This window comes from Hirundo rustica, chromosome 3 (genome assembly GCF_015227805.2).
Source record: "Hirundo rustica isolate bHirRus1 chromosome 3, bHirRus1.pri.v3, whole genome shotgun sequence".
Classification (NCBI taxonomy): Eukaryota; Metazoa; Chordata; class Aves; order Passeriformes; family Hirundinidae; genus Hirundo; species Hirundo rustica.
Window position 1 is genome coordinate 3833997 of NC_053452.1, and position 26191 is coordinate 3860187.

Here is a 26191-nt window from a genome sequence, read left to right on the forward strand (position 1 = left end):
CAAAATAAAGTACCACTACATCCTACAGCCAAAAGCATGACATAGATATTATTTATCTCCTCCAATGCTACAAAGACAGTCCACAGCTTTTTCCTTCAATGGGTAAAGTGAAAGATACACAGTCATTACAAGAAAGGCTATTATGCCTCTGTAGACCCTTTTCTTTGGGTTTTCCCCCCCCCCCCTTTCTCCTCCATCCAAAGACAGGTAAACAGGAAATGGTGCCTAAGATTTGACCCCCAAGACACTGCCTCCTGAAAATATATATATTAAAAACCAACTCAGAAATATCCATCCTGCTTTGTCTTTTTTACCCCGGAAATTCCCTAGGGTCTGCTTCTGGCCTACTGAAGAGAAGTTTCTTCTGTCAGTCCATGGTGGACCAGGATCTGCCCTCAAGTCTCTAAAAAGCATGAGAGGGGCTTTCAAAAAAAATACTGTGTGACATACTGGGGAAAAGCACAGGTTTGCCACGTGGTAAACAGCAATCTTTGAAGATTTCCAGCCAAACATGCAGGATTTGGAGGACAGCTATCCTGCTTATGGAGTCCCTGGGAGAGCAGCGTTATGTTCTTGTTCAGCAATGGTTTCTCCTGGCATGTAAATGGATCTCTACTGGGGCTGGGGAGGAAGTAATTGAATTCTGAGTCCATGTTCATTCAGCTCTCTGGAACTGAACTACAGAAATAGTTTTAAGCCTGGAAGGTGGTTCACATAGCACTGCAGTCCTTTCATGTGTCAGCCCTGCTAAGCTGCCGATTTCAGATCTTGACAGACCCATTAATCCTCAGTGAGTCTCACACAGGAAATCATCCTGTTCTCTCTCCGTAAAAGAAAGCATTCCCATTCCAAGGGAAAGAGCGCTGTTGTGCACCTCTGCAGCTAAATATGAGGTAATCAGCAGAAGAGCTGGATGGACTCACTGACAGAGTATGGCTGGAAACAAGAAAGGGATCCAGGATGGCCAGCTGGGCTACTTGGTTAGTAGGAGTGAGATGATAGAGTCAGCTGACCTTATGAAAAGGAGAAATTTTGTTGGACAACGTGAAAAAGCTAAACCCAAGAGGTCTTTGAAGCAGTTCCTGCTTGGGCTAAGAACCACACTGACGTCAGTGTTCTACCCGTGAAAACTGGGACCAAGCTTAGGAAGCCTAAAATTGGCAAGACCTAAACCAAAAAGGCAGTATCTACACTTGTGATAAAATAATTGGAAAACGTAAGTCAGGTACATGCAGAAGGCTCAGCTGTGTTTCATTGTAGACAACTGCATTATAGCTGCTTTGAACATAAGCTCCCCAAAATTAGCAGGAAGCTCTCAGTTGCTCTCAACAAGCAAGAGGACTGATTCCAGGATAAGAGCTAGCACTTGGATATTCTCTGCCCAAAAGCAAATTTCTGCCAGCTGCAATGTTTCTTCTCTCTTTTGCCTGAAGAAATAGGCAGTGCAGATGTACCTCATCCTCTGTTTGGGACACAGGCAAGTTGTTGCACTTTACAGAAATTCCAAGCTGCAATTTGATCACACATCTTCTGCAACCCACTTTTACTGATCTGCTTTCCAGCATTGTCCCACAATCCATGAAGCAAGACTATTGGTAAAGAGGCAGACAAAGGCGCAGCCACCAAGAATTGTCACTATTTTTGTGTGCAGCTGTCACCACTCAATGGTCTTGTTCAAATTGAAGCATATGTTAGTAACAGAAAGTAATTTTATCCAGGAGAAACCAGCAAAAATAACAGAAATTAGTTTATTCCCAAAAAAAAAAAAAAAAAAAACGTGCATTGGCTTTGCAAGGTGTCTAACAACCGTGCTGGAAAAGAGCTGGTTTCTGGAGCACACCCTACACAGTCTTCCCTGTTGCACTCGGCACAACTTTTACTTGTCTGGTGTTAATACAGTGACATGCTGATTTGCTGAAATGTCCCTGGCTGCCTTTCAAGCTCTTGAAAAGACACCAAAGATTTTGTTTTGATTTAAAACTATTTTTCAGCACCTCCATGTTGGAGTGCCCTTATGAAAGTGCCCATGGAGTCTTCTGACAGGGCTGTGTGACACAGGCACTCAAAGGAAGGAACTAATATTTAATGCTGACACTCAAGTAGGGACTTCTAGCCTCTAAAAAAGTTACTTCTTTTTTGCCCACTGAATTTTCCTGACACTTCCAACTTACTATTTTTTTTTTATAGACAGGCTGTCTTAACCTCAAATTTGAATTAATAGGTCACTAAGGAATCTAAATACTATGGTAAAACATGGCAAATACCGCTACACAATATAGAATTAAAAGTAGTCAATAAAGTCTTGATACTATGTGTTCATAAAATGGTCAAGCTTGCGGGAGTCCCTTAAACCAGTACGATATCACTTTTTTAAAGAAAAAAAAAAAAAAACTTTTCCAAGCCCCGTCCTTTCAAGATTAAACAAATCCCTTCCTCTCATGTCCTTTCTATTTCCAAAGTTCTATTGAAATAAGATATTGAAAGTTTGTGATTACATGCTAAAGATACCAAATTAATGTCCCATACAGCTGACCAAAACATAGCCATGAACAGTCCATCACTCCAAAAATGTACTTGTTTTGTTTTACCAACAAATAACAGATACCTTCATAGGATGATCCTATTCCTGCCAAATTCCATAAGGTTTCCGCAAAATATTATCACTGAGATTCCAGCAAATTGTTCATATTAAATAACTCAAATTTGACCTGATAACACAGAAAAAAAATATGGCAGGTGATTGAAGTAAGCCAGATCTTTTGATGCAACAATAAATCAAATCCGCTGCAAAACAGTGTGGGTAAAGGCAAAGACCTTATGCAGCAAAGGACACAGATGAGCTTTCAATGCTAAATGTGTTGGGAAAGGCAGGAATTGATAAAAATGAAAGGTGAAGAACTTGTAAGAAGGAACCACATGGTGGCTGTTCAAAAGTCTAACCATCTTCCTGCACTTAAACAAGGAAATAACTGCGGGTAAGTGTTGACTTTGCTAATGGCACACGCAGAGGGTTCTCTGAGGTTTGCTTTGCAGATGAGGAAACTGAGTCAGAGGGAATAAGTAAAGGGCCCAAAGCCGAAGGCAAACTTCATTTCCAGGGCCAAGCTTATCAAAAGTCCCCTGCAGACACCTGACTTCCAGTCAGACCATGAGGCCTCTGTAGTCTGTTAGATCTAAAAGGATTTCACCTGCTGTTACAGAGCAAGGAAAATTAGGTCTATTTTTTCAAAGTATGTGTTTGTTTTGAAGCATTCACATTCTTGCAGTAGGAAAAGCTCTAAAACCATCACAGGGAAATGTTTTTCATGCAGTCTAACAATTTCTCCACTTTGAAAACATATCTTAAAATATGCATGTGTGTAGTCTTTCAACGTCCGAACCCCAGCAAAATGGGACAGAATCAGAGTTTTGGCAGAAGAATCATTTCACCTTGCAGCTTAACAATAGCTTAGAACTGCTGACACCCTGCAGGGAGCTCAAAATCCCGTACAATCATAACACCACAGACAACAGGGTCAAGAGATATCACCTATCTATCTTCTGGCTTCTCTCCAGGACCTAGCCTTTTTCTTCACCACTCCTCCACCAAAATTCTTCTCCAGACTACTGACACAAGACACAAATCAAATACCAACTTCCTTTTCAAAATAGCTGTAATGCAGACCTTGAAGGCCCGTTATGGCTCAGCTGTAACAGAGGAAAAAGAATTTATAGGCTTCAAATGCTCAGGTAAAATGTAGGCCAAATTCATAGATTTCTGTTTACATAGACTCTGGAATCTATTCACTTTCTCCAGTGAGCTGAACAGTTTTTGTATGAAGAGGGTATAAAATTCTTTATCAAAACTCTGAAGACCAATGCAGTTCAATATATTTCAGTGGTAGATTTCTGTTCCATGAAGAAGGGGGTCTGTCTGGGTTTATAATCTGCCATTTTAACACTTCCTGCTAATAGTATCTGATTTTCTTGAGTTCTCCAGATGCAATGAGGCCTTCCAAATGCAATATGTCATCTTTTTCCAAGTAGAGCACAGATGTGTTAGCAGCATCAGTTAAAGGATATTAATGATAAGGTTCTGTGATGATACAATAAAAGGACACAAGTTCTTATGGAAGATGCCGGTGGGCACCCAAGAAAATCAAGGTCAAAGTTTTCAACCCACTGTGTGACATCATATACAAGTAAGGCAGTCAAGTATCCAGTTATCTTTATGGAATCACGAACCATTTCAAAGAAATTTTACCCAGATAGGCACATTAATTTCCACCATGCAGAGCACAATCCAGCACATTTTCCATTTATGTGAGTACAAGTATTGCATTGTTTTGACCTTACCATAATTGTTTGTCTAACCTAGACCAAATAGACTGTGACTGTCTTTCCCTGTATTAAAATAATCTAAACCCAAATCTGGATAGACCTGCTTAACCAATACTCTTCCTGCATATCCAATAAATCCAAAGTCTCAATGACTCTCTCAGTTCTCCTCAACTCCTTGTTTTCTACTCATAATGCTCATTTTCTTTACAGTAGTAACAGTTTATTTGGACATTCCCTAGCACAAGAATGATCACACCAATTCAGAGCGAATAACCAACTCCTACCACCTCCAGCAGTGACCAACAGAGAAATCCTGCTGGAGGATATCAATATGAGACCAGCACATTAACTAGTTCCCCTACCTCGTTCTCCCAGCTTCAAGAATTTTGGATTACAGAGGACCCAGATCTTCCCTGCTTCCCACAGTTTACCAGAGTGGTAGTGATTAATGAAGCCAGCTGTGTAATCTTCTCCCCTGCATCGCAGCTGAACATGACAGATGAACTCGAGCAGACATGCAGTGCCACCCAGCATAGCCGATAGCTGCGCAGCCACATCAGTCATGCCCCGTGACAACCCTCTCCTCATCCCTCCTGCTACCTCTCAGCCACATCAAGGAACGTCTCTTGAATAGACTGAGGCTGGGGAAACTTGTGTTCAAACTTCTGGTTTCCTGTGCAAACCTCAGTGAGGTAATTTGGGATCCTTTTTTTTTTTTTTTGGCCGTGTAAAGATAGAGGCCCCAACACAAACTGAAATGGGAGCAGTTTGTTTCCCTCTGGAATCTCTCTGGAAGAGCATGTTTCTCTCCACTGAGTTACAGCTGAAATCCTCTTTGAGTCATCAGCCTGCAGAACAGCATAAGGCGCTGTGCTGACTCCCCAAAGCTGCTGAGGGGGAAGGAAAGATATTAAAGCCTCCTAAAGTTCAATTATGGTGGTGCAGGGGTGTGTAACTAGGCAGCCTTTGTTGTCCTTCCAAAGGCAAAAGGAGGCAGAGCGAGGCAGTGGGTGCCATCTTGGTCCTGTGGAAAAGCCAGTTCTTTTTCATGCTGCCTCTTTGCCACATGGTGAGCAAACGGGCTCTTCCCTTGTGCCCTTCGCCCTATAAACACACCACTGACCTACACCTGCACCCGGCTGTGGCTGGGCTGACTCCCCAGAGCACAAAGGCCTGATTTTGCCACACTTCCCCCCGTGTGTTTGCTCTTTCCTAGCCATGTACCAAGTCACAGCAGAGAAGGACTTGCTTTAAGCTCATTTCTCCTCGTCCCGAGCCGTGATGGAATTGTATTCCGCACACACACACTGAAACATTAGCATCGGCTGATTTGGAAGGAATATTGGAAATGAAGTGATGGCAGAGTAAATGTCAATGCATTCAGTGTGACACAGTGAGCACCAGATCTTAAACAGCTTCATCATTGTGGCATTTACTGTATCCTGAAATAATATTAATCCCACTGTTGTCCTTCTTGATGGAATCATCCATGAATATGGTTTATGGGACTGGCCAAAGTGCTAATAGGTTAAAAGAACAACCTATCCAGTGTTCCACTAAATTAAGGTCGCTTCATGGGATTTAATGAAACAAGTACTGTGTGGGATTTCAAAGGACGTTCCTGTAATTCATGTCTATTTAGGGCTCCTGCTAACCAGAAACCTAATTTCTTTGAGTAAAATAGGTTTTTGTGAAGCCTGGCCATGTGAAAAAAGCTTTAAAGGGCAATAATCAGAAGACCTCATCTGTAACACTTTGTTATTTCAGATGAGTGTTTTGAAAGTTTGGGGGATGGAGTTATTAAAAAAGAAAAAAAAAGGACAATGAACAAAAAAAAAAAAAAAAAAAAAAAAAAAAAAAAAAAAAAAAAAAAAAAAAAAGGCCAGTCTGCAAATTAATGAGAGCAAATGTATTACTGCTATTTGTCTCTCAAAGATGCATGAACAGTTAAAGTGGGACCCAGACACCATTAAATTACAAATGGTGTAGACACTTAATAAGCCAGATACTGTCTCACCAAATAAATAAGTTAATTGGCTCCCATATGCCCAATGAGGAATTGATGCTCAAAAACTGTGGGCAAATGGCATCACCTAAGGCCACTGCCTCAGGAACAGACCTGTATTTCCTTCCCCAGTTCTGTATGTAAATGATGAATGAAATAAATTATCAATGAAATGAAGAATAGATATGCCACTAGAGACAGCAAAGGGAGTAAGAGACAGAAGAGCTTTGTTTGCTGAAACTAGAATTTGGTCAAAACACCAGAGGTATTACCTGCTCCTGTAAAGTTGGACCTCTAATGACCACCACAGACCAAAATTTTTTTACCACAGACAGAAATTCACAATTTTCCCAAGGAAACATTTAGCATTTTCATACTTTGGAATGCTACAATCAGCTCAGTATTCCCCAGAAGTCCAAAACAAGCTAAGAATCGATAACCATACAAAATTTCTGACTCTTACATCTTGTATCATATTTTCAAAATTCTGGAAATAGACTGCCAACATCTGCACTCAAGCCAAGGACTAATCCTGACAGGTACTTTACATGAACATGTGCTGTCAGAAAAAGAGGAGGAGGCACACTGCTTGCATTTCGTACCTTGGTGACTCATCCCAAAATCTTGAAAACACCTGCTGCTAGCGCAGGCTCTTTGCAGAAGCAAAATCAGCAACTTGAACTACATCAGACTTCAGCAAGCTGCAAAACAGCCACAGCTCTGCAGCCCATGAACTCAGGCCCAGAAGATGCTGCAGGGATAGCAGTTACTCAAAGAATCACAGGATGTTTTAGACTGGAAGGGACCTTAAAGGTCTTGTTTCAATCCTCCTGCCAGGGGCAGAGACACTTTTCACTAGATCAGTTTGATATGAGGTGCATCCGACCTGGCCATGAACACTCTCAGGGATTGGAAATGCTACTTCCTCTGCTTTCTAACCTCCCACCTGCAGCAGGGAGGAGATGGCTTCTCTTTGACTTTCCAAATATTTTATTTCCCATTTCACACCATCCCAGCAATAGTCCTTCAGTCTGGATGAAACAGAATTCTCACACTGCCAAGAAATTCTGTCTCTGACTTGCCCATAGAACGTAAGAGAACACTTTCAGCAGAAATCTAACACACACAACTTTTAAATCCAGCAGTTCAGTGTTACCAAAAGCAAAGGGCAACTTTAATACCTCGGTAGCAGAAATCAGTGACCATACCTAGAAAAAGTCTCTGGATTATCTGCAGATACAGCATGCTCTGCCTGCCAGCCACCACTGCCTGTCCACACAGCTGCTCTGGAGGTAAGCTCAGTCCCAACCCCAGCATGGCACACGGAGGTTTGAGGCAGCTGACTGCTTCTTGTCAAAAAGAAGTTTTTCCACTTGTGCCAAAGGGACAGCCAGCTTGCACATGCACTTTTTGGATTTCTCACCTTTGGAAGGAACGTGGTTCCCCCAGTCTGCTGCCTTCACATGGACTCAGCTGTTACAGTAGTCAGGATTGAGGGTTACAGAAATTCAGTTTAGAGACAGGACAGATGACAGTGAAGGTTTTAACTTGAAAGAAGGTTAGAAAAAAAAAAAAAAAATCATTCCAAATTTTACTTAACTCCTCAAAGCACACTTTAACCTTTCAGAGACATGACCTAAACTTTGGGTTCATATCCTATGAGGCAGAGGCTGACTGGAAATGAGACCACCATATATCATGTCTGCCTGACAGAATGAAACACACAGCCATCACAAGAAGAATAAAACCCTCTCTTGAATGTGTCTGCATTGTAAAAGAGAGAGGGAAAAGCTTGATTTATTTAAGCAGTACTTAACTAACAATAAACACTATGAAACAAAAACAAACTAATGCTTTGCCTTTAAAGCATCCATTCAATAGCCCATCTGTCATATTGTTAAGACCTTTAGAAGTTGTTTAACAAAATGTTAAATAAGATGACATTCAGCAGCACAAAATGCTTGACTGGCTAATGCAACAAAAAGGAGTTGGCCTGCTGGTGTTTGATATACTGCTCTGTGCTACAGGCTGAAAGCACTGGAGCACACGATGGGGCTCCCGGGCTGTCACTTTTTATCTCAAGTGAGCAGTGCCAGAAAAGCCCAGAATCACCACAAGTCAGTTTCAGCAGCATGATGCTGGATGGAAGGAAGAGGAAGAGAATCCCAGTGCAGATAGGGCAAATAAAGAAAATAAAAGTTAAAGAATTAAAATAGGAAGCAGAAGAAACAAACTGGCTAATGACAGGAAAAGGGAAGAAAACCCCAAATGATCATATTCTTGGTGACCCATGCGTGTTCCGAATCTAGTTTGTTGGTTTTCTCTCAACCACCTCATAACTTCTACATTCATCAGTAAGGCTTGATGGATGTGGAATGAAAACACTCCAGACTGGCCATGAAAGCCTATTTAGTAAATATCTAACAACTTCAAAGGTGGGTGCAGTCAATTAAAAGACACATGTAAGTTTGTTTGTTTCTTATACAGGAACAGATTTTTGTCTTTTGAAAACAGTGACTCTCATAAAATATGACTTTTTAGGGACTGACTGCATTGATGCCAGAGGCTTGTACAACTCCAAATCTATCATCAGGCTTAAGGCAACACAGCTAGGCAAGGGAGGAAGTTAGTTGGCTTCCTGCACTAGTTGAAGAATAGATATTATTTTGCCCTGATAAAAAAGTCTGTTTCCTAAGGGGAAAAAAAAAAAAAAAAAATCCTTTTTTTCAGACCTGCACAGACCTGCAGAAGGAAGAAAAGGACTGAAGTATTTAAGTTTAGACATGTAACAGTTTTCACAAGGCACTACTGCACATCTCTACTGTCACATACGATGCTCCCCAGCCTCAAATGTCACTAACAAAATCAGGAAACTGTGAAAAGCAAATAGCAACACGTGAATGACTGATAAAAATAAGAGTGCTATTTTCTGTTACAATTTAAATCCTTCCTCTGTGATTGCAAGTATGAAGCTTCTCTTTTGATATCAACACCAAGAAACTCCTGCTAGCCAAACCAGTACACTTGTCAAACTCTAGGGAAGAATGTCATAGCTTAGAGAGGTAACAGACATTTTCATTGACCTTCAGTGGTAGCCCAGTATACATCAGGATGGACTATGATTAGAAGTAACCAATGTTCCCAGGTAGCTTATTGATTTAGAAAGTACTCCCTCCAAAAATACACCTTTAATCATCTGTTATTTAATACATCAGAACTGAGATACAATAGAAAACAGGAATTCAGTACATGTTAGCAAGTCTAGATAAACACTGACTGACAAATACAGAGTATGGCTGCTTACAGATACTTAAATTGCAAGCCCTGTTCCTGCTGTGATCGATAAACAGATTTTTACCTGCCAGAAATACATAACTAAGAATAAATTTTTAAAAAAACCAAACCCGCTGTTTTCCCAGCCTAAAGTATATTCTTAGAAAGAGGGGAGAGAAAAGGAGGAACAAAATCAACGTGTTGTGCAATGCTGGCTCTAGAACCAAATTAGGTGCCATAAAGGTGCTACTCTCACATGGAGGCACATTAATTACAAAGCTGATGCAAACGCAGCTTCAGCTTAACAGTGAGAGTGACAAGAAACCACACAACTCTTTCTCCTCTCAAATGTCCTCCCACAGACTGCTCCTCCAGCAAGACCTACTCCAGATGAATGAGGGAAAAACAAGCAACTGATGATGACATGAGTAAATTAACAGGGTGTATGTATATGGAATATGCGTGTGGACCTATATATATTTAATTTTTACTCCTTTCTCACTGAAATTATCTTGGCTGTCAAGTAAAGAACACTTACAGTAACACCCTAGAATGATCATTTTCCAAACTAAGAGCTCTAAAGGTCAGCCTCCAGCTATACCAAATTCGACACAACTGTGATTGTGTCACCACTTGGGAAAGGGGGAGGGGTTCTACAGCAAAACATATGGCAACAGCAGTTTATTTTATCACATTGCTGTATTGTTTTGAAGTGAGAGAAGGCTTGTAGGGAGAGACGCTATCTTTTATTAGACCATCTATTATTGTTTCCTCCCTGCCCTTTTAAAAGTAGTTTATTTTATGGGTTAAGGGTGACTAGAGCAGAGAAAAGAGCTGTGCTGTAGTACTCACAGACAAGAGCAGACAAACAGATAAAAAGGAAAAATAAAGAAGAAATAAAGATAGGCTCATCTATTCAAAAGCTGGCATATGAGGGTTTTATTAAAACATACTGGCAGAGTGAGAGGAAAGAAAACAAGGAGAAAAAAGACTCATGCATACATGAATATCTGACTCTATAGGCTGGCTCTAAGAGCTAATCCAGCCAGGTCAGCAGGAGAATTCTCACAGATTCCGGTCCAGCCTCTCCTGTACGCATTTTTCAGTTAGATGAACACATCTGTGAATGTTCAAGAGAGAAAGAGGTTTTTAAAGCCTATTTTAGACTTTATAACCCTTCCAGTGCAAATCATGTAGAGGAATGCCAGCTAGTTGGCTGGCAAATATGCCAGCTTTTAACACAGAGGAGAAAAGAGCACTGTGTCTGCCTTTTTGTTTGTTTGTTTTTTCCTCCATTTGGGGAAATATCTTTGCACTGCCTTGACCCCCAAAATATATACAACAATTAAAGTTTTCTAACTCCCAGCTCACTTGAGGAACCACCACATGAAGGTAACAGGAGAGTGCCAGCACAAGGAAGATGTGCTGCTACAGCACCAGGGAGATCCTGGCTCCTACTGGAGATTCCCTGCTTGTATGATCATTAGTTAATTTCAAAGAAGCAGCTGACAACCTTCCACAGTGACTGAAGAGATCAATTACAAATATCATTAGTATGCAAACTATACCTAGGTTCTGCAGCCAGCTATTCCTTGAAAAGGGTATCAGAGACCAAACAAAAGGGTAAATAAATAATCCTAGCCTCTGTTTCAACAGAAACGGCAAGCAAAAAGAAACCTTTAGGGATACTAGTTCTATTGGGAATGCACTCCTCTTTTTCTATCAAATATATTGCACTAAAACTTAAGTGAAGCTTTAAAACTTGAAAATAAGAAAACCCATCCCATAAACGGACAAATTTACCTCCTTGGCAAGTTATCTATTTCTTTGCCTTTAAAGCATTCCTGCTCTCATCCAAAGTCATCATTAACTGTACCTGTGGTTTCTGTTCCAGGGACAAAGTAATACATCGTGACCATGTGTGTACCTGCACAGCACTAATATTATGGTTTTGCAGTTGTGGAAGTCGGTGGTATCAGTATAAATACTGTTTTCAGCGCCCTACAACATAGATGCTAAAATACAAAATGCCAGCTTCTCTATAATGGCCAATTTCCTGAAACCCTCTCAACATGCTCAGTTAGTTGATCAACAGGATTATGCCCTTTGTAGCAGTTGGTGGGTTTTCACATTCAGAGATTGCCTCAGGTTACGATGTAAGGTATAACCAAAAGGATGTATTACCACCTACACAAGCTGTTAAGATAAGTGGGGCAGCGTTATCTTCTCCATGAGTCAGCCCTGATAACTCTCCCAGGAGGGATATCTTAGCTAAGGGTCCATTAAGGTCTCACAGAGCGATTCAGATTTACATCATCCCACTGTGAGGTGCTCTGCCCAGGGGGAGGAACCAAACATTCCTACCTGTGTTTAATCTGATACTCAGAAGACCACAGGCAGCACCTACTACTGGATTCTATCACTGGGCCTTCAGAGAAAGCCCTTCCTACAGGATCTCTGCTTTGACAGACCCACATCCATTGCAGCAGCAGACCTCACGTCATGGGTAGAAATGAGCCAGGACGCAGACTCTCAGTTAACAGCATGAAGTGGGTCCCAGTTTATTCCTTACTACAATTCAATATTCCTGACTCCAGCTATGCACTGACTCTGACTACAGCAAGCTCCTACTGTAGGGTCCAACCACAGACTCTGACTGCTGGAATATGACTGCAAGTATTTCCTTGCTGCCTCTGACCACAGGCTTTTACCTAGCTCTGACTATAACTGCAGGCTCCAACCCCATCACACCCAGACTGACCTCACAGCAGATCCTCCACAGCAGCAACTCCCCTCCTTGTGTTTCTCTGGATTATTCCTTCTTCCCCAGGGCTCCTCAAGGTCCCCTTCCTAACCAGCCAACCCACCCTTTTTATCACACTTATCTTTATTAATCACAACTCTGACCCACGAAGGGCAAGGCTGCTCCTCTTCTTTGGTAATTAGTACAGCTGTGACTTATCAGGGGCAGGGTCACCTGTAATCTTTTCTTCTACACCTAAAATCCATCACTCCTATGGGACTGTAGGCACCATTTAATGGTACTGCTACAATCACCCTGACCAGCAACAAGTCAAGTCATATTTTGACTCTTTCAGTTTAAGGCAGTGTTTTTATACTATTGCCTTTATTGTAATTTTCCAATTAAATTGTAGTCCTGACTTGGAATCTCCCACTGGTTTGCTTTCAAACCAGTACAGAGATGGAATCAATGTTTATCAGACTTAGCTCGTCTCTAAATACAGGAAGAAATCTGGTTTATAAATGCATCAAGCAGCTATATTCCTTACTAATACGAACCAGTGCAGCTGCACTAATAACCATGGAGCTGCACCTTTTAATAACAGCAGAAGTTCTGGGCTATGATACCATGATAGTGGGTCTCATCAGTCCACCCTTAAGAAAAAAACAAAAACAAAAACAAAAACAAAAACAAAAAAAAACCACCAAAACCTGACTACTATGACTGTATCATCTGGTTCATCTTTCAGGCAATCTGTGTGTGATTTTTAACCTGAAGTGGGCTTGGATTAGTGTGAGAGACACACACCACACAACAAGGCATTCATCTTTGAGACTATTTGAACCATTTCAGATTTAGCAGGGCAAATGCTGACTTGGTACACAGCCTCACCCTTAAGATTTTAAACCAGATGTGCAGCAAGTGATCAAGAGTGTCCTTTCCCAAGAGTGTTCTTTCTTCCTGTTGAACTACTTGTTTTAGAGATGGGTCTGCTGAAAGGCTACTGAACTACAGAGTTAAGGAAAAATGCACAGAGAAAGGAGCTGCATCTCTGACTGAAGCAGAATCCCCTGGATCCATGTCAGCCACAGAGAAGCTGTAAAACAGCTGATTAGTTTATTCTGCCAAACATCTGAGAGCATCATTAGTCACACAAATGGTTTGAATTATGATCAAATGAGCTGAGTAACCTGCTGCCATGAAACTCCATGAGTCCTGTTTGCTCAGGTCTCAACATGTGTTACTCAGTGCGAAGCCTTGTCTCCTGGCTCCATTTGATGGCTCATGCAGGCCAGGGTTTAAAGTGCCCTTTTCATCCTAAGGACAACACTTCCTACTGAATTCTTTTACCTGAAGATTGCCCCCATATATACTTCCACTAGACAAGAAGAATTAATGCAACATTTTCAGACATCTTTTGTCGCTGCACTATCGCTTTTGATGGCAGGTATAGAGAGGTGTTGCTGCCTATTTTTAAAAACCTAAATTAAAACCAGAAACCAAATCACATTTCCCTGATGATTTGACTTTCAGTGTTGATAAAAAGGAATTAATGAAACCAGTTTGTCTTTTTGTTAAGACAGGACCAGACTGCCTCTACCACAGAGAGAGTACCAGCACACCGGCCATGAGTTTTACCTCCCTCCTTTACATTTTGCTGCAACCTAACCATCTATAGCAAAAAGGCTCTGACATGGATCAAAATACATCAGCTCAACCTGATTCCAACAGAAAAAAATATTAAATGCCAGTATTTCAAAGCATCACTCCTCCAGTCCTCTCTCACTATTGAAGGTTGACACCTGCTGTGACAATACCCAAGGGTGAGTAAATCCCTGCAGCCCAGCAGAGGAGAGATTCCTGTGTAAGCAAAAACATCAGTTTCAAATTATATTTCCTCTACTAGGTCTCTAAACTCTCTGCTCAGAAACTAAAGTACCCAGATAGATTAATGCAAAAGTGTGGCAATCTCCCACACGTATTTCCTTTTGTTCCGTGAAATTATTCACTAAATAGGAGTTATTCTGTACAGAATCAACACAGTGGAAAAAAATTCCTGCTGTTCTCCATTCAGTGACACCAAGATTTTATCCTGAGATACAGAAGAGTGTTTCTGTGCACAATCTTCCTCAAAATTATTGCATAGAAAGGTATCAAGAAATATACAGGCATACTGATGAAAGATTTGGAAGGATAGCGAGAATTCTGTGTGTTCTTCCTTAGTTTTATGAATTCTGAAGTTAGGAGTTTTGTTCTCCCCTCTGGGAAAAAATTGGTTTATAAGATCTGAAGGAGAGAAATGACACAAACACACTGCTGTGACCAGGAACAGTTGCACTCATTTAGCCATGACTCAGCCGTCAAAAAGCATCACAGACAACTTTTGTGTCAGCACTGCCAGACAAGAAATAAGCATCCAGGTTCATTCCAATTAGTGACCTGTGATTTTGTTTTCATTCCTGTTTTCAAACACTTTCTACAGAGAGCACCTGAACTAGAGTATAGCAGAACTAGAACTACAGCAAGCGCCTGCTGAAATGCTACAGATGCTATTTTGTATCATGTGAGAAAATCACAACAAACACTGCCAGCTCCAATAACAGTAAGGGCAAGATTTAATCATAATTGCACTCACGAGTTGGAATTTTCTAAGTGAGAAAGGGCTTCAAGTGAAACAAGTGGTTTCAGGAAAAATATTTCTATTCAAAAAAAGGATTTATCATTTCTTCCTTTTAGGAGAATAAAAACCCAAAAATATTCAGTTCCAAGGGAGATATACTAATTTGAGTTTATCTGAACTACTTCTGTGCCTCATGACATTCCAGTTTCCAGCTATGACACCACCAACAGATCACTTGTGTAACATGTACAGGCTTAGAATGTTAACTAATATTCTGATAATAATAAACATAATACAAAAAAAACACCTTTCTTCTGCCAGGAAGCCTTCTGTTGAAAAAAAATGTTTACAGATTATTTCATTATTACAGCCTGACATAATGTATTGGGGGAGGATGTGTATCGCAAATAAACTGTCTTTATAACTTCCAACAACTCTTACTGTAAGAAGACAAGACAGAACCTGTAGGGTCCCAGGCCACAGCAGCAAACCTGCACCAGTCAGTGAAATCAGTTGACTCTTTCTCTGCCAAAATATCTTTTCCTATTGTTGATGAGGAGACACTTCACAAACAGAATAAAACCACCAATCTTCATGTTCCAGATTACCACAGAAAACTAATGGTTCTCCCCATTGAGAGACAGGTAGAGTTGGTCAGTAGCTCTCTTTTGCACTAACTCACCCTCTCAGATTTCTAACACTTTCATTACCCAGCTCATACAGTTCACTACAACTGAGATATGATTGGTTTCATTAATTAGAAGAGATTAGCAATGCCAAAGTCCTCTCCTGACAGAAATAAAGGCACGATCAACAAAATTATGCCCACTTAAATTAGGAGTTAAAGAGCTACAAATGCCATGCAAATTTGCCACTAATACTTTTTCTGCTCTTGCTGAGTGTTATTATATTTATGGATTTATTATGGCTTCCAAGATGATAACTACAACTCTTGTTTTTATGAAAGGACATCTGGATCAGGCACATATCTGGAATTAGTATTCTTCTTGCAGCACAACTCCAGCATCTGTTCCATATGCTATTGTATCTTGCATATTGACTAACTTCCAATAGAACTGGATTTTGCAGAATTTACTACAGTGCTCATCAATATGTTTCTCCACTTAGCATTCAAAACCCTACTCAGCATTGAGAAATACAAGCTTACAGCTGTTTTTTTGTCCCAAGGAACCTCTCACTGTGCAGTTCTGTACATTGTCACAGTCCTTGCATCGCTGTGGTCACAGACAGCAGATATCTGTTTTTGTCTGCAATGGTCTTAAAGAAGGTTCTGCTCCAAAGTTTCCAAATGGAGCCCTAAAATGTGTGGGCATTTTAGTATCAATAATCCAAAGCTCCTTAAGGGCACATTTTCCCTGCATAACTTCCTTCCATGTTTTTTTTTATTTGTCTGAATGACCTGGAACAAGTGGCCAGTTCTAAGCAGACTGATAAATTAACAGTGTCTAGATAGAGAATACAATACTGGGGAGAGACTGCCAACAGAACCTCAAAGTAAATAAACTTTATAACTTCCCTTAAGTTTTTTTCTGACCTAATAGGAGGAAAGTCTCATTACATTTCCCAAACTTTGTATATTCCTTTACAAGTAGCTCCTTTTAATCTGGCAAATAACCAGAGTATCCTTACTTTTTATCTTCCATTTTCTTCAGTCTTTCTGGTTTGCCATCATAATTTATTTCACTCAAAAGTTTCAAGGAATGGAGTTGAAAGTTTTGTATCAAGAAGCACCTTTCAATATGCAGTAGTTTTACAAATTAAGATTCTCTGCAGACAGGTAAACATACCTATGCTCTCCTTTGTACCATCTTTTCCTTCACATATTTCCTGCCTAGTAAAGTTACTCCTCAGTTTTGTTTTCTGCCTTGCATGTAAAAAATTGATTTTGGCTTTTGGGGACTTAGGGATGTTATCATGTTCCAAGATTTAATGCCATTTCCCACACAACATTCATTATTCTATCACATAACTACATTCATCTGACACTCACCAGTCTGTCCTCAATGTGGTCTGAAACACTTTGCTCCATCAACTGTTCATCAGCAGTTCATCAAACTTCTTATCTTGATCTCACACTGTTGAACAAAACTTACAAGTGAGTACTTGTGGGTGTATTGAGGAATTCAAATGGATCAATGTCACACCTACATCTTGTCTCTCCTGCTTGAAGAAAAAGGTAAGAAAAATGTTTCATTTACTCTCCCTTTTATTTTTTTTTTTTCCTCCTAGAAAGGCTTGACACTGAAGGAAATATTTAAAGGTATTTTCAACTCCACCAGGGATTTTGCTGAGCAGTGAATCATAAGACATTTATCTTCTCACCCACATACTGCAGTCAAAGTGCAGCTTGTCTTTCGGTCACCAATTTCAAACTGCTCCCAAAAGATTTCTGAACTAACTTGTCCACTGCTGCATCACTGTCAACCAGAGCTCCTCTCCATGCCTAAAACCACGCTGTGTCACTACTGTACACAGGGAAAACCTCGTACTTCATTTGGGCTTTCCATAACTTTCTCCCACGTGCTACTTTTATGCATTTTTCTTCTTTGTCAAATTTATTTCCACTTGCCTCCCCCAAGTATTTTATGCAGCCTGCCTGCTTTATGACTTCCTCCCCTTTTCGCTGTACATTTTTCTGCCCTCTTGGCAGACAGTCTGTGAGGGGAGCTTCTATCAAAACACAACCACTAATCTTCTGCTACTTTCTTTTGTCCTCAGTAAAAGACATGAGCTACACACCCCATACATCAATTCCTTTTACATCAAAGCCTCCTAGTAAGTGTGGGAGTATCATTAAACTCCAATTTGGGCTCTACATATAGTCTATCAGCAGCCAAAATCCCAAAAATCTGTTGAAAATATGCGTTCATACACACACACTATCATAGCATCAATGGAGACCAGCCAAAATTTCCAAACTAGCAATTAACTTCAGATGTCTCCTGTAAGATTTTCAGCATGCTGCCCCTCATTTTCAAATTTTCTCAGCCCCATCACCTCATCCAGTGAAGGGAGGGGGTACATTACAACAATTCCCACCAGCAGTGGTTGTGTTTCACTCTTACATCATCAGGGAAAGCTGAGGGTGCTTGACGTGTCTCATCAGCTTCCCAATCACTTTCTGCACACTGATTTTACTAAGGTTTGTGGTTGCTTTTTTTTTTTTAATGAATTTTTTACACAATTTGGTCTTTGACTTACCATTCTGTTTTATTATAATGCTCACTACGAGAGGAATGTCCTGGTTAATTGAAACCCAGAGTTCTTTCACTGCCTTCTAATGCACAATCAAAAAAACAACGTTTAAATATTGCTTGTCAAGGCATGGGATGGTTTTGTGGAGTTCACCATGTTTTTTGACATTTTTGGGTTGTTTTTGTTTTTTTTTCCTCTGCACCTGCTGAGGTAAAAAGGCCTGCGATGGAAGTGTTTTCACCTCAGTAGGGTGGGTGGAAGGATTATGTAAACAATTGTCTGGAAAGAGGGTCCTTGACAGGTCCCATGCTGTCAAACAATTGTGACTTCTTGCATTTCGAAAGTCACGCTCAGATGGTTTCATCTGAAACCCTCTGGGTAATAGCAGCCTTTTGAGGTTATGATATCTCTGGATGGAAGTCAATAAAAGAAATTCACTTTCAATTGAAGCCCTGGAACACTGCCAGACAGCCCCAACAATGAGATACCTCTCCAAAGAAAATTGGACTGATTCCCCCCACCATTTTTTCTCCTCCCCTTTCCATTTCTCTCTTCATCTTTATTTGTGCCTTTAACCTTGTTTGTGGGTTCCCTTTTTTTTTTAAATATTTCCTCTCCCAATAAGCTGGGAATCCTGAAGCCTTAAAAAAACAAACACTTGGGACTGAAACAGTAGTAGCCAGTAAATAACAGAGACACAGACTCCCACAGCAGCAAAGACAAGTCACACTCAATAGCTGACCTTTGCCACGTATGTGAAAGGAAACAGAATAGAACCTCTGCTCTGGGTGAAGGGGGGATATTATTACAACCAGCAGCTTCCTTTTTAAGAAGGCTCGTTAAAATACTTACTTATTTGTTTAGTTTAAGGAAGGGGAAAATCTCACAAAACCTGTCGCACTTCCAGAGCCAAAGGTGTTGCATTTTTGCTTTGCTTGCCATTGATGACTTGGGATTTTTTTTTTCCCCTTAGATTTAGCAGGTGCTGCATTCTGTCTGTCTCTTGGTTTTAATCATCTAGGTAGATTAAAGAGTGTGCATAGTTGGGAGGCAGAATGGGAACGGAGAAGATGCATAAATATTGTGAAAGTAATAATTTTCTTCATCAATTATCTACTTCTTGAGCTGTTAGTACTGCATGTGATTTTCATTTGATTTCCTGTCAAGTCAAACGGGCATAGGAAATGCATTTAAAAAAAGAAATCTCCCATGCCTTGGAAACATATCTCTTAGGCAGATTTTGTGCTGAAGTTCCTTGTGGTTTGCATTTGATTCAGATTAGGCTGTAAATCCCTTCTTTTGCTTCAGTTCTACAGTGATTGATTTTTCTTACATTAGGTTAATTTCAAAACCAGTGAAGTGACAGCAATGTTAGAGTTAAAAAAAAATCTGACCTGCTTCCTCTCCCTACAGCATTATTTGTCCTTTTATCTCTCCAAAGCTCACAATCTACACAGGTTCAGGTCTGGTCAAGTGTCAGCTGAGAAAACAGGCATGGGGTTGTTGGGGGAAGAGGGTCATTTGTTCTGTACATGGTGTTTTCTTCTGATCAGCCGACTCAAAAGAATGGCAGGAGATGCTCAGACACTGTCTTTTACCAGAGAGTCCAAATCAAATTCCTGACTCACAGGGATCCTTGGGATCCACTTGCACTTTCAAGAGAGCTGCTTGACTGTTGTGGTCAAAGCTAAATCTAGAATGCAAGCAAGCTTCTGAGCGAATGAGTTTAAACCCCACTCTCGTCTCAGGTTACTACATTTTTAAACTGTTCTGTACATACTATTAAATAGATGTGATAGGACCCATTTATTTCATAAGAGCAGTTCCAGCAAAGATTCCTTGCAAGGACAGTTTCCTGCATAAAAATCTTTAGGTACTGCACATGCAAGCAGTTGGCAGCTCTGGGTAAATTTGCATCCACAAATATTAAGTGAGGATTACACATCTCTGACATACAGGATTCTCCACTAAGCTTCTCAGAAGCACAAGGAAATTAAACAACTGCTCCAAGTTCACCAAACAGCTCGGTGACAAAGTGAGGAACAGAAAGCAGGCGTTCTCACTTCCCTTCTCACACCCAGACCTGAAAATATGTTACCTCCTTAGAGTGAAGGCTTGGTGTAAGAGGCAGCACCAGGGATCAAGGTATCAAGCAGGTACTGAAATATTTAGGTGCATCTCATGATGTTAGATTTATTTAAAAAAAAAAAATCCTCCTAGAAAGCAGTCTGTATGCTCTCCTTTTCTCACTGTGTAAATAAATCACAGGCATGTTCATCTGAGTGCAGTGTTAGTTCATGGAAGTATATGTTGCTGCCCATATATTTGTCCTTTGCCTTTATTCTTCTGAGTGCTAGGCTTGGCAATGGAACCTATTTGAACTACATTTTCTCCTTGCCTTTGTATTTAGGTTAGAGAAGAACATCAATTCTCTTCTCAAAAGACTTTAAAAACCCACTCACTTGTTTAACTTTTATGGACCAACTGTTGCTCTCCAGAGGATTTTTTTTTTCCTCTTGTAGGAAATACTATTTATTCACACATGAAAAAGATATTCTTACAACCTGTATAATGCATAGGAGTTTTCAAGGACCAATATTAGAAAATATTTTAAAAAAAAATAACAAGTTTAAAAACACTGCAAAATTACTTTCTTAACCTTTTCAGCATTTGAAAGTTTTTCACTTTGTTATGAGGTAACAAAGTAAATTCAAAGCTCTCCAGGCAGAGAAGTTCATGAATATCCCATCAGCATTCTTCCTCTTATTTACCCACCTTCACCTGAAATTTTTTTCACAAAAAAACAAAACCCAAACAGTTGTAATAGACATATAAGACAACAAATGTATTTGTGTTTTTGAAGCAATTCAGACATATGTAGTCCAATAATCTACTTTTTCCTGTAGCAATAATAGAAAATATCCCCTGAAGAGTACAACAGAAGGTCTAATCTGCAAAAATTACATCCTTCATTTTATTCTTAAAAAGGCATTTTTGCTACAAAAAAAATTAGAATTTTCCATTGCTTCCACAGATAAACAGAACAGCTTCACAGCTAGTAAAATTTAGACAGCGCTGGTGCAAACTTTGGAAGTAGATACAGAATAAATCCTGAAGTTTAGCATCACACAATTAATAGGTGCAGTCCTACTTGCCAAAATAAGCATGTTCTCTTCTCTTGCCAGCATGGATTTCATTTGATTTGTTAATCATAATTTGATATTAACAGCTCTAAAATGATACTGATATGTGAGGATCAAGGTACTTTACTCCTATACTTTTTTTTTAATTTCAGCATATCTTAATTGACAATCCAGGGTGCATTATAAATCAAAATAGACACTTATTTACATGAAATAGCATCCATATTGCTAACAAATAAAAAAAAAAAAAAAAATCATGATAGCCTGTGAGGTTATAGACAAAGACGTCAAAGCCAGACCAAGAATCTAATTTCTGCATCCTTCTTCCTTCCATAGTTCAGGTTCTTATCAAACAAGTTCTCTTCATAGATGGGAATGATATAAAGCCTTGCTTAGAATGTCTATCCTTTACTTTACTCTCAGGAATTAGGACAAATTCATTAGGAAAGCAGAGCTGTGAGTTCTAGGCTATTCAGAAGCAGAGGAGTCCAGAAGAAAATAATTTTCCTCGAGGCAAGAGAGCCTGTACTGACCCAGAATCCTGGATAGTAGTGAAATTCAGTTGTAGCATACAATACTAGTCCTCAAATTTAAAAATCTGAAAATTTTGCAATGAACAGAAATTAATGGGATATTGAACTGGATGATTTAACCTTTTTTTTTAAGGGATTTTGTTCTAATAGACTGGATTATCACTTTGTGTTCTACTAAGACCTCTCGGGGTTTTTTTGAGTTTTTTGTTTTGTTGTTGTTGTTGTTTTGTTTGTTTGTTTTTAAGATGGTCACTGAAGCATAGCACTAAGAAAGTAATTTATTATTTTAAGGTAGTACAGAGAGTGCCCCAGGTGACCTTTGCAAAGTCATTGGGAAGATTAACCAGGATATACAGAGTCATATGGCATTCATGATACAGAATAGTGTTAGCAAAAGGCTAGATGAGGCAATAATGACATGTGCCCCTCCAAAAAAGTCTCAAAACAGTATCTGAAAGCCCAAACAACACACCCAGATACCATAAGCATGAAAGACTTTGTGAGAGAACCCTTATTTTTCCTTCAGGTTTTGACAAGAGTACGATTACCTCTATTTTCCACTTCTTGAGCCATGTTTAGGTCAGCCTCCCTTTCTGCAGGTGAAAACTTGCTGCCCAGAAATAGTGAATTCAAGGATAAAGTGCATTTCAGTTGTCACTCCCACACTACAAAGCTTACCATCTACTGGGAAGGTATCACAAAATAGCAAAGAAATCCCAGTAAGTAAAACAAAGAACAATAAAAATATATATATATATCATGTTTTACAGACAGAAAATACCCAAACCCCAGAAAATCTTCATTTTGTTCTAGAAAGACAATCTGAAAAGAAATCCCACAAAAGAAAATCTATCCTACTTTATGAACTAATACTACACTGCAGAGTTTTCTGTCCTGTACTGGTGGATTTCCCCACTCTTTTTAAATTAATTACTCCTTCCCTATCAGGTCTCCAGTGCTGCAGGGCAGAAGAGATTTCAGCTATCCCTGCCCACATTGCCCCACTGTGTTTTTCTGCCACAAACATCTGTTTCTTATCCAGCGGTGCCACACCAGTCTGACTCCAGACCCTCATTTTCCCTCTGCTTCCACTACCATCCCCTTTTCAGAGCACAGAGCTGCCACCAAACAGCAATTCCAGGAGTGCACATTATCATCTCCAAGGCCAAAAGTACTCAGCTGACAGCTCCCATGAATCACTCAAGGACTGGTGAAAGCACTCATTGCTTCTATCACCATCTTCTGCTTCTGGAAACAAATCTCATCACAGCCTGGAGTGCTCTGGGGCCAGAAGACTGAAATTACAAGCTAAAACTTCTCATAAGATAGAAGTAGAGAAACCCTCATTGGAAATTGTGCTCAAAAATCCCATGGCATTTTTTAATCTCCCTCCCATACTATGGTTCATCTCACCACCTATGCAAAATTCCATCTTCATTTTTTAAATTCATTAATCAATCCTCCCACTTAAAGATAGGAGAAAGCTTCCCATACAAAGAGTCTTTCATATGATAATATTCTTTGCACGAAAGAGCTTTCATTTTGTTGAAAAAGGACAAGCACGCAGGCAAAAGCCAACAATTGGATTAAATCCCAGCAGATCAGAAAACAAAAGCTGACAAGTAACAGTGGTTTCACAACCTATAGCCCCTCCACTGTTGAACCCTCAGCCCTGATCCTCTAAGGTGCTCAGACCACAAGTGACCGTCAACAAGCCTGAAAACTGAAATTTCCCAACACAATGGTCGGTAAAGACTTAAAAGATGTCACTAAATTTCCTATTTATGCATACAATCAACCTATCAGCCTTCCACCAAAAGTCTAACGACCTCAGCCATTCTGCCTGCTTCACATCTCTGCCAGTACACCAACCGTCTGCGTCTGATTCACTAAATCATTTTAAAAAAAGAGGCAAACAGAAATTGCCTAAGAACTCTGCATGCAGCTACAATGAGCTACATACTCATCCTGTTCTTGGGATGGTTACAAAATCTGCTGGGTAAAGAGGTACAAACTAGAGGAGAAGAGAGTTGTCACTAGTACCATTGACAAGAATTCCCCTTTACCTTCATGCTCTCCCTTCCAGGTATCTCTGGCTTAAATACTTCTGCCAGAAAGAGGCTTGCTAATCACCTGGCTAACTTTCACATCCTCTCTTCCCTGTGCCGCGCAAATAGTTCAATAAGTCAAGATTAATTAATTCCTGTTTCCAAGAACACTTATTATTTCACTATTTGCCTTCAGCACTTCGCATGGAGCTCCCAACACACTTTGAATGCAAAGGACATCCTTCCCTTGCCTCGTTTATTGAGGGTGTGTTAGGTAATCACAAAGAAAATAAGCAGAACTGCTTCCCAACACTGGTGGGTTTCGGTTTGTTCTCCTCTTTTTTCCGCCACCAGAAAATCTGAATCACGGGCATAGTGCATCTGCAAGGGCAGCCGTGATCTGTAGATCACATGGATGACTTAAAACCAGGGCTCACATAGGTGTAGGGAGGGCGGGGGGGAAGGAGGAGGGAAGTAAAAGGGGAGTTGAAATGACACACAGCAAACATACAGAGCCAAACATTCACTGGAAACTGCTGTCTCTTGAACACTGATGAAAATCCAGCTGCTTGGATCCTGTACGGCACTGCAGCCTATTTTTTCAACCCTAACCAAGCGGTTCTCATTTTGCCAGAGAATGAATTGTGTGAGGACTGCCCTTTCTTCCGAGCTTTTCTGTGTATGTGTGGCCAAAGCATAAACAGACCTATTTAAAAAGGGCAAATGGAAGCGATGCACGGGCTAACAGCCAAATTACTCTGTTTACTGCAACTTCTATGCCCAGAGAAGTTTCTTTTGGGTCTTAAAATAGCATCAGTCACTGCAGGGTGGAGATACAAGGAAACCAAAGATTATATATAAGTACATAAGTCTTGTCACAAGTCCTGGTGCTTGTACCTATTATTCAGTTTAATTATAGTTTTAATTGATTTGCATATTACTGCAGCTTCGATAGGCTGATAAATATATCAATAGTGGATGTTAAATAAGAATACTAAAAGGCTCCTCTAATGCATAATTTACTTCATGGCAAACAATCACTTCCTCTCAGATCATCACTATTGTAAATTTGGAACCTTACCTGAAAGGTTTTTCCCTAATGTGTTTCCTAGTAATTAAAAAAAATTAATAAAATATGATTTACATTATGATGCTTTAATTCAAGTTGAGTAGCAGAGTGGGAATGTGTTATTTTCTTAATTGAATGAGTATTAAAACTTGGAGAGGGACTTAGCTCTGCGTTCAAATGTATTTATTTCAATTTTGTTACTTGTATCACAGTAACCTCAAGTTCCCAGCCCAGGTCAAGAACTCACAGGCCAGAAATTCTGCAAAGCTATCATGGGGAAATGCCCCTGGCACTAAACAGCTTAGGGGAAAAAAAAAAAAATCATCATAAATGATGGAAAACAGGAGGAAAAACCCTGAGTATCATTATCCACACCTTGAAAAGCAGGGACAGAGATGCAGACTGCTGGAAGTTACAATGACTTAAGTCAGGGAGTCTAAACTATGGTAAGAAAATCGAACTGAAGTCTATCAAAGGTATCAGAAGATATGATCAATGCTTACAAAGGGAATATTTCTGGTACTAAAGGTCTCATTAATCTAGCGGAAAACCGTGGTAAGACGTCATGGCCAAGAGCCAAAGCCAGGCAAGGTCAGAGACACGAAGGGTGACCATTTCTAAAAAGGGAAAGTAGGACATTAGAATTCCAATTCTGGGACATAGACACAGCGACTTCTCCAGCTCCTGAAGGCACTGAAACAGCTAAATGTCTGCCTAAAAAAAGCAGAGATTCGACATGGAACGTACAACTGGCACCAAAGAAGGCTTCAAGCACCAACACCTTGTTATCTAAAAGCCTCTCATACCTTTTCTGTGGAGCCTCTCACGGGCAGCCCCATGCATCTCCGGCACTTTCTCTCTTCCTTCTGCAGCTCTGGCTCTCTCCTTCTTGTCCCCAGCACGGCCACCAAACCCTGTCGGTCCCTCACACAGCATCTTGCCCTTTCTGTCCCTTCCTCCTCACATCACGACCACCAGACTCCAACTGCCCCTCTCCCAGCTAATCACTCTTAATCACTCACAGCTGTGAGGGCAGGGCTGTTCCCACTCTTTGGTAATTAACACACCTGCAATGCATCGGGGCAAGAGTGCCTTCAGCACTATCTCTGTCTGTCCTCCCACGGAGATTCTGTACACCCAAGACACAAGCCACTTGCAAGAAACGCTACTCATATTTCACAGTCTGGTCATACTCAGCGTCAAACTCTTCTGATTTTGACT

At 40.3% G+C, this 26191-nt stretch overlaps 1 long non-coding RNA gene across 2 annotated transcripts in view; it reads right to left on the bottom strand.

The window, feature by feature from the left end:
- Positions 1-25924, bottom strand: part of LOC120750460 (uncharacterized) — a 32562-nt gene extending 6638 nt beyond the window's left edge. Inside the window, exons 1-3 of one of the 2 annotated variants that reach the window (XR_005699997.1) lie at positions 25777-25924; positions 16973-17057; positions 10464-10718 (exon numbers count right to left, since the gene is read on the bottom strand). This is a non-coding gene — a long non-coding RNA (uncharacterized LOC120750460). Of the gene's footprint in view, positions 1-10463; positions 10719-16972; positions 17058-25776 lie in introns of those variants that run through there. The other variant, XR_005699998.1, reaches the window with a different exon arrangement.
- Positions 25925-26191: the final 267 nt, after the last annotated feature.